The sequence below is a fragment of the Podarcis bocagei genome (assembly GCF_964188305.1).
Source record: "Podarcis bocagei genome assembly, chromosome: 1".
Classification (NCBI taxonomy): domain Eukaryota; kingdom Metazoa; phylum Chordata; class Lepidosauria; order Squamata; family Lacertidae; genus Podarcis; species Podarcis bocagei.
The window spans coordinates 124018564-124027755 of NC_138125.1; the positions used below are offsets into that span (position 1 = coordinate 124018564).

Below are 9192 nucleotides of genomic sequence, written 5' to 3' on the forward strand. Positions count from 1 at the left end.
CCCATGATCTCAACTTCTCTTAGATCATTCCCAAAATTATTCCTGGTCTGGTCTGTTCTCGTATGAACAAGAAAGGGTTCTGGGTCACAATAAGAATTAAGAAGTCTGGGAAGGATCACAAAATGAAGCCAAAAGTTCGGCAAATGCAAGAAAAAGCAGTGGATATATCACATTCCGTGCACTTTTTCTGGGACTCCTGTGAGTTTTTCTGTTGCTTCTTAACAATATGCATAAGACCAGCTCCGATACATCCGCCATTCACAAGGGCTAAAGGGAGAACGCATTTCTATAAATGACCATATACACCTGCCATCTTGGTCTGAGGCTGAACGCTTGTTGCATGCGTATACATATATATCTGGATTGGGGCTCTTATTATTATAATAATCTTCTTCTTCTTCTTCTTCTTCTTCTTCTTCTTCTTCTTCTTCTTCTTCTTCTTCATTTTATGCTGCAATCTCTGTTAATGCCCTTAGGTTAATGTGTGAGGAAAAAGCACTTCAGCAGTTTTGCTTCCCGTTTGGAGTTCTTTTCACACATCATAAGAAAGCATACAGAGATTGGAAAAGAGCTTATTTAGAAGAAAACAAGGAGCTGAGCAAGGAGCAGGGAAGGTCTGCTGACCCAGAGCTGGACCCTGTCATTATTTTCTTCTTGTGCCCCCTTTGATGGGAAGTCCAGAGAATGGCAACACAAGAACAGGCCTTTTCGGTGGTGGCCCCCCGCCCCCGCTTGTGGAATGCTCTGCCCACGAAGGCTCACCTAGCACCACCTTTATCTGTTTTTTAGGCTCCAGGCAAAAAGTTCCTTTTTACCTGGCCTTTTGGTTCTGAAGGTTTTTAAGTACTATTAGTGGGGTGAGTTCTGTAAGCCTGGGTTTTATTTGTATGGGGTGTTTGTTTGTTTGTTTGTTTGTTTGTTTGTTTGCTGTAATTGGTTTTATTGTTAATACTGTGTGGCTGTTGTGTAAGTCACTTTGAGTCTTTTTAGTTGGCAAAGCGATTAATTTACTACTACTATTATTATTATTATTATTATTATTATTATTATTATTATTATTATTATTATTCACTAAATGGAAATACGGTGGTTCTTTGTATTTGCACATTCCTGTATTGGCCTCTGGAAGATGAAGGTGTCTGTGTTTCTGTGTAAAAGCATACTCTCCCACCTTTCTCAGATGAAAATAGGTACATCCTATTATTATGATTATGATGATGATGATGATTATACCCCACCCATCTGACGGGGTTGCCCCAGCCACTCTGGGCGACTTTCAACATATATAAAAACATAATAATAAAACATTAATCGTTAAAAAACTTCCCTATACAGGGCTGCCTTCAGCTGCCTTCTAAAGGCTGTATAGTTAACTGATCTCCTTGGCTTGGGGGGGGGGGTCATATAATTCAATACCTCCCAACATTTCTCTGATGAAAATAGGGACACCCTGAGATCAAATCAGAAACTAGGATGTGTCTGTAAATCCAGGACTGCCCCTGGAAAATAGGGACACTTCAAGGGTCTGTAAAATAAATCAACTTAGCCCATCCCCCACTTGATTCCTGTGTTCAGTGGTGGAGGGCATATACACACACAGTCCAGAGTAGCCCTGACATCACAAAGAAAGATGATGACGATTATTATTATTATTCTTATTACCTATACCCCGCCCATCTGGCCAGGCCTCTCCAGCCACTCTGGACGGCTTCAAACAGAATATTAAAAAATAACAAAAATAAAACATCAAAAACTTCCCTAAACAGGGCTGCCTTCAGATGTCTTGTAAAAGTCAGATAGTTGTTTATTGCCTTGACATCTGCTGGGAGGGTGTTCCCACAGGGTGGGCACCACTACCGAGAAGGCCCTCTGCCTGGTTCCCTGTAACCTCACTTCTCGCAGGGAGGGAACCGCCAGAAGGCCCTCGGAGCTGGACCTCAGTGTCTGGACTGAACGATGGGGGTGGAGATGCTCCTTCAGGTATACTGGGCCAAGGCCATTTAGGGCTTTAAAGGTCAGCAAAAACCCTTTGAATTGTGCTTGGAAACGTACTGGGATGGAAATCGGTGCCCAAATTGTGCAGCCAGACTTGCCTAAGTGTTGTCCCTAGCAGGGATAAAACATGCTTTTGGGGCATTGGTTCAGGCAGCAAACCATCTTCGGCAAGCACCACACAGTCAGCACCTTCCTTCCTTCCTTCCTTCCTTCCGGATCTTTCCCCAAAAAATCTGTATCAGCATCGCTTGTTTGCTAAAGCTAGATGAACTTCCTGGTTATTAGGACTCGCCATTATGTTCCAGACCACTAAATTATTGGCTCTTAATGCTGTGACTCAGAGAGTGGCTCTGCCAAATGACTCGGTGATCTTCCCTTCTAGCTAAGCCAGCCTAGCTTGTAATTTGAGGAGTCCAAAAGGGATAATAACAACGCTGCTTGCTGTGTGGCTTAACACCGACTGCACAAAACAATTCACCGCATTGGCTTCCGTTAAAAACACAGGGAATGGTGACTTATTGATACCTGGGCAGTGCCCATACACGGGAACTCCTCTTAACTGATACTTTTCTTCATCTATTTTTACTATGCGTTGGTGATGGTGATTGTTAAAAAGCAGTTTGAGCGTGTGCTCTGCCTTATCCAGAAGTAGGTCGTCTGAAGTGTTCTCCATGAAGGAGAACACGGTTGCAAATGTCCTTTGGAAGCCGAACCTCCGACATGGCTTCCAACTGAGTGCAGGAAGCTCCTGCAGCCAATCGGAAACCGCCCCTTGCCCCCCCTTCTAGAACCCACCACTCTCAACGAACTCTCAACTGCCTCCCCCCCAACATTCAAACTTGCTTTCAAAGCCTGAAAGGACCCTGCTGTACTGCTGTACTCTTCCTACAACAGCCTCCGCTATTTCTGAGTTTCCCAAAGGTGAGAGCCTGGAAGCTACAATCCCCAAGATCATTTTGGGGACATCATGTGCTTTAAATGCACTTTCTATATAGCTTTTACTGGGGAAATCTAGATGTTGCCATTTGTTGATTGACAGCCCTATTTGTTCAATACAATGCACGCAGCGACGAACTTCCTCTTTTCGCTGCGTGGTTCGGATCACCTGCCCTCCCTTCCCTAATGTTAAGCTATTTGCTTGACCTTGCTATGCCTGTCATGGGGTCGTCTGCCGTTGGGGCAGGGGCCCGGTAGGAATTTTGTCCATTTGGCTGATTAGTGTGTGCCATTTGGTTTTTGCCTACTGCGTAGCAAATCGTCACAACTTGTCAGGTTGCGGTTAGGCATTGGTCTGGGAATTGGTTGGTGGAGGGGTATGGATTCAGCTGTGCCTGCCCCTCCAAAATACTGCTGCTGCCGCAAGGGTTTTCCGTTAAAGGAACCCAGAGGCTCCCCATGCTTTTGTCCGAAACCCCCTGGCAAGGGGCTAGGGCCACGCAAGCCCCTGGGGAGAGGTGAGGCATGGTTCCCAGTCCCGTCTCTCTCCCCAGGTGACCTACCCTTTCTGACTTCGCAGGGGGTGCGAATGTCAGAGCTGTCCCCGGTCGGGGTCAGTTAGTTCTACCAATGCCTAAGCAACCACTCACATTGCTGTAATTTGAATAAAGTTGTGGCCAAAATTATGCCAAAAACCTTAAACAAAAATTAAGTGTCAATTGTGTTTTTCTTTGGGGGTGTCTTGGGGACCTCGACACGCAAATATCTATATATTTATCTGGAACTCCTCCAACCAATCAGACTAACTGAGCTTGTTTCTTCCTTAGGAGGGAGGCAGGCCAGAACAAAGGGGAAAAAGCTCCCACATCAGGTAAGTGGAAATGCCAATTGAATGCCCTATATTATAGGACTGTCCCCCACCCTCATGCACCAGACTGCTGCTAGCATGGCTGGGAGCCAGGCATTTGCCGATTCCTTCATTTTCTTTGCAGGGAGGCAGCCTTTCCCCAATGTGTACTTTGTTCTGGCAAATTCCCTGGAGAGACCATCAGTTACTTTGGCAGAGGGAATGAAGGGATCCTTTTGAAACATGTTTTGGGGGTCCTAGAAACATTCTCCCCACCTATGGCTTCCAGGAAGTGCTTTTCAGAAGCATTACTCCCTCCAACTGGGTTGCCTTGCATAACCCTCTGCACCATGCAATTGTCTCACCCTCTTTGAAAGCCACCTCATCCGAGATGCTCTTGTGGGGCATCTGATTCTCCTTGGCTTCCACTACAGGATTGCCAGGTGAAATATACTCGGAGTCGAGAGTAGATTTCATGCTCTTTTTGTTGTTGTTTAGTCGTTTAGTTGTGTCCGACTCTTCATGACCCCATGGACCAGAGCACGCCAGGCACTCCTGTCTTCCACTGCCTCCCGCAGTTTGGTCAAAGTCATGTTGGTAGCTTCGAGAACACTGTCCAAGCATCTTGTCCTCTGTCATCCCCTTCTCCTTGTGCCCTCCATCTTTCCCAACATCAGGGTCTTTTCCAGGGAGTCTTCTCTTCTCATGAGGTGGCCAAAGTATTGGAGTCTCAGCTTCAGGATCTGTCCTTCCAGTGAGCATTCAGGGCTGATTTCCTTCAGAATGGATAGGTTTGATCTTCTTGCAGTCCATGGGACTCTCAAGAGTCTCCTCCAGCACCATAATTCAAAAGCATCAATTCTTTGGCGATCAGCCTTCTTTATGGTCCAGCTCTCACTTCCATACATCACTACTGGGAAAGCCATAGCTTTAACTATACAGAACTTTGCTGGCAAGGTGATGTCTCTGCTTTTTAAGATGCTGTCTAGGTTTGTCAATGCTTTTCTCCCAAGAAGCAGGAATGGAAGTTCCCCCAGAATGTCTGCTTTATATACATTATTTACACAATGGGCCCCACGTGATTGGCTAATTCCGGGATTCTCCTGTAGGCCAATCAGGTTGCGGATTCACTTCCACCTGGAGCTGGATTGTGTGCCTCCTGTGGACCAATCAGACTGCTGCATTCTGAATCCTATTGTTCTAGGACCAATCAGACTGCTGCATTTTGGATCCTAGTCAACTCAGTACATAACACCAGGATTCTCCATGATGGTCAAAGTGGAGAGAGAAGCCTTTCAATATTTGGTGTGGCTAAGACAGCTGAACGTGCAGCCATTCTCATATGATGTCCTTCTTCCTCCACAGGGCCACACCTCCAGGGATGTGGCTCCAGCTCCAGCCCCCAGGATGAAGAACCGGACAACATCCCAGAGGTTCCCGGCTGACGTCCCTCGCAACGCTTCCCCACTGCCCCTTCTCCATACGGGCATGGCTCCTTCCCGGCCTAGTTTGGCACAGAAACAGCAGCCAAAGTTTCCTCCCATTAAAACAGCTTATTGGGTTATTTCTGAGAGGGAGGAGACTTTGGCTGCTGCTTCTGTGCTAGGCCGGTCAGGACGGAGCTGAGACGCCCGTACGGAGGAGAAGTGGGGAGCACTTATAAGATCAGGTAGGAGGAAATGCCCCTTCCCAGGTCCCCAACCCTCCTACCCCAGACTGGGGCTAGCGTGGCTGGGAGCCAGGCGTCTGCTGATGTCTCCATTTCCTTTGCAGCAAGGGAAAAGTTCAGACGGGGAACCACCGCATTCCAGGAGGGACTAGAGCCCAGATGACGGCCTCTTGCCTCTGAGGTAATGGTACGGGGGGGGGCTTAGGAAACACACCAGAAGGTCCTGCAGGATCAGGCCAAGGTCTCACCTGGTCCAGCCTCCTCTTCTCCCAGGGGCCACCCAGATGCCACTGTGAAAGCAGCAAACAAGATTTGAGCCCAAGAAGCAGTGCATAGCGTTGAGTTCTCCCATGCTTCAAAGATCCCTTCTTTCTTGCAGGATCTCCTGTCTGCACCACTGTGGTTGCTGCCCAAGCCTCCCCCAAGAAGACCAGATAAGAGGAAGGGAACCTTTGCACGGGGCAGGGAGAACACCCTACAAGTTGCGCGTACGCGTTCATGCTCTGGGTGCATTTCTTAAAAAAAGCATACACTGTTAAGGTGGGTTTGGGGTCTGGGGGCCTTCCTACAGGGGTTGCTTGACTACAACTCCCATTGTCCTTGACCACTGTCCTTTCCCCCTTTCTTTTTTATAAAAAAACACAGCTTGAGGATTCCCCAGTGATGCCAGCTGGCGGAAGGAAGAGGCATTGGGTGACGGAGCAAAGATGAATTCTAGAGCATTTGGATCTCAGCTGAAGGACTGTATTCTGGTTTCTGATTTTTCAGCTGCTGAAGCATTTGAAAGCTGTGATGTGACGGGGGAAAATTCGGAACCAATGCGATCAGAGATTCACCGAGGACTGGAATAAATTTACAGAGTATATCAAAAATGTATGTGAGGAGCAATTAACGCTTGTTGGCTTTCAAGAAGCTCTGTGAAAATGATTGATAGAAATGTTGCTTAAAAGATATGATAAGATTAAGATTGTTAAAGCGCAATATAAATTTAAGAAATGTGAGTAATTGTGATAATATGGAAAATTGTCAGATAGGCTGAGGGAATTCTAAAAGAAGTGGATGTTAAATATGGATGGAATGTACATTGGAAATTGAATAAAAATTAATTATATATAGAAAGCTGTGATGTGACAAATAGAGGCTTTACAAATGTGTAGGGCGAACTTTCCCCTGTTCATCCTTTGATCATACCAGATTGTTATGTACTGAAGTTCTCACCCTGGGCCACCAGCAGGGGGATACCGTAGATAGTTTTCACTCAGGTCCACATATGCAAATAGGGGATTGAAAGTGATGTTCAGTGATTGAATAGTTACAGAAAATGGTTACAGTTGCGTTGTAGTGGAGCTCTATATAAGCAGGCTGGCTTGAACCCTTCAGTTCAGTTCTGTTCTGGCCTGTGAATAAACAAAAGCTGTTTGAAGAATCGCTGTGTTGTCTGATATTTTCACCCACAACTTAACACGGATAATTTTGTTGTTGTTAAATCAAGATAAGATGCATTTTTCTACTCTGAGAAATATTCAGGGGCTGCATGCACTGCTGAAGCTGCAAATGGAATTCCAAGCAGTGAAGCAGCTCCAGCGTCTTCCTTTACTTCCTAGTTCTAACTTGTCCCTGGATATCTGGAAAGGCAACTGTGACTGCCTTGGTTTTGTGGATATTCTGAACAACCCGGCACAGAGTGAAGAAATGGGAGATCCTCATCTTTTGGTTGAACACAAACTTGGTTTATTATAATGCGCACATACTCCATCCTTCTGTTCATGAAAATGTTTCTTACCTGTGTCCCTGTGGGTTCAAGTAAATCATATAAACAGTAGTTGTACAGCACTTGTTTTGATACACACAATCTCTCACCTACCTTGATGAAAACAAGGCATATTAAATGCTTAAATATATTACTTTTGTTCTGTGTTTACTGTCCATACAAATGTCTTGTAACTGGGTATTTTTTTAAAAAATTGGGAAATATCTCTATTCAGGGCAATTAATGTTTCATGTCTGCAACTGTGGAACTATAGACATTAAAAAGTCTATAGAAAGGGGACATTTTAGATTGAATGTTCTTGTTCTTTGCCATATATAACCCAGGTAAAGGTAAAGGGACCCCTGACCATTAGGTCCAGTCATGACCAGCTCTGGGGTTGCGGCGCTCATTTCGCTTTATTGGCCGAGGCAGCCGGCGTACAGCTCCCGGTCATGTGGCCAGCATGACAGCCGCTTCTGGTGAACCAGAGCAGCGCATGGAAACGCTGTTTACCTTCCCGCTGGAGCGGTACCTATTTATCTACTTGCACTTTGACGTGCTTTCGAACTGTTAGGTTGGCATCAGCTACGACCGAACAACGGGAGCTCACCCCGTCGCGGAGATTCGAACCGCCGACCTTCTGATTGGCAAGTCCTAGGATCTGTGGTTTAACCCACAGCGCCACCCGCGTCCCACTATAACCCAGGTATTTGCTGTTTAATCTTTCTTTCCTTGTGCTTGATGACATGCCATCTTTTAAAAACAATGAGTAAAATGTTCTATAAATGCAACAAGCAAAACAAACAAACAAACAAAAAACCTGAGCTCCCCACCGGGGCAACCCAAGCTCTGAAGAGTTCAGGCTGTCTCAATTTGTGAAATGAGCATTGGCAGTAGAGGGAGAGATCAGCTCATCAGCACACAACCTCTAAGACTGTCCGCAGAGTGAGAAAACTTCCCAAATTAAATCCAAATAAGGAGAGAGAATTCAAAGAATTAGTGGGACAACTTTTGAAAAGTGTCTGGGAGTGAAATAAGGGAGTCAACTCGAGAGCTGGTCAGAACCATGTGGGGAAAATCGGATAGGAAAGAACCGGGTACAACTATACCTTTAGTCTCAGAGCATCTGGGCATAGAAGGGATCAAAGAATTGTAGAGCTGGAAGGGACTACAAGGATCATCTAGTCCAACCCTCTGCAATGCACAAGCCCCACGTTGGGCAAAAGATTCCTGCAATGCAGGGGGTTGGACTAGATGACCCCCAGTGTCCCTTCCAACTCTACAATTCTTTGATTCTAATACAAATGCTGTGAATGGCATGTATCTGAGGGGCTGCGATGAACCACTAAGTTGCAACCTGCAGGGATAAATGCCTCACCCTGAAGAGAGACTGCTTCCCATCACTCATTTAGAACTCTAAGGGTTGGACAACCACGAGCAGGAAGAAAAGGGACGCGGGTGGCGCTGTGGTCTAAACCACTGAGCCTAGGGCTTGCCGATCAGAAGGTCGGTGGTTCGAATCCCTGCGACGGGGTGAGCTCCTGTTGCTCAGTCCCTGCTCCTGCCAACCTAGCAGTTTGAAAGCACGTCAAAGTGCAAGTAGCTAAATAGGTACCGCTCCGGCGGGAAGCTAAACGGCGTTTCTGTGCGCTGCTCTGGTTTGCCAGAAGCGGCTTAGTCATGCTGGTCTCATGACCCAGAAGCTGTACGCCGGCTCCCTCGGCCAATAAAGCGAGATGAGCGCCGCAACCCCAGAGTCGGCCACAACTGGTCCTAATGGTCAGGGGTCCCTTTACCTTTAGCAGGAAGAAAGTAAAGAAAATTCTGTTCCAGGATCTGTTTACTTATTACTGCTCTGCATGGGCACCTGGGCACACTAGCAATCAGCAACAGGAGGGCATCTTCTTCGCATATATTTTCCAAATACATTCTAGGTGGTTAGTTCTGCTCCACTGAAGGCAGCTTGTACTTTTTCCAAAGTGCTGCTTTGCAAGC

General features: G+C 46.3%; 1 long non-coding RNA gene across 4 annotated transcripts; it reads left to right on the top strand.

Moving 5' to 3' along the window:
• Nucleotides 1-2715: 2715 nt before the first annotated feature.
• On the top strand, nt 2716-6239 carry LOC308581863. 4 transcript variants are annotated; one of them, XR_014005334.1, is made up of 5 exons: nt 2716-2916; nt 3759-3802; nt 5144-5628; nt 5827-5987; nt 6093-6239. It is a non-coding gene; the product is annotated as an uncharacterized lncRNA (long non-coding RNA). The 4 variants fall into 4 exon arrangements; XR_014005335.1 differs by lacking the exon at nt 3759-3802 and having other exon boundaries at nt 2717-2916; XR_014005336.1 differs by lacking the exons at nt 2716-2916; nt 3759-3802 and having other exon boundaries at nt 4425-5447; nt 5552-5628.
• The last annotated feature ends 2953 nt before the right edge of the window (nt 6240-9192 follow it).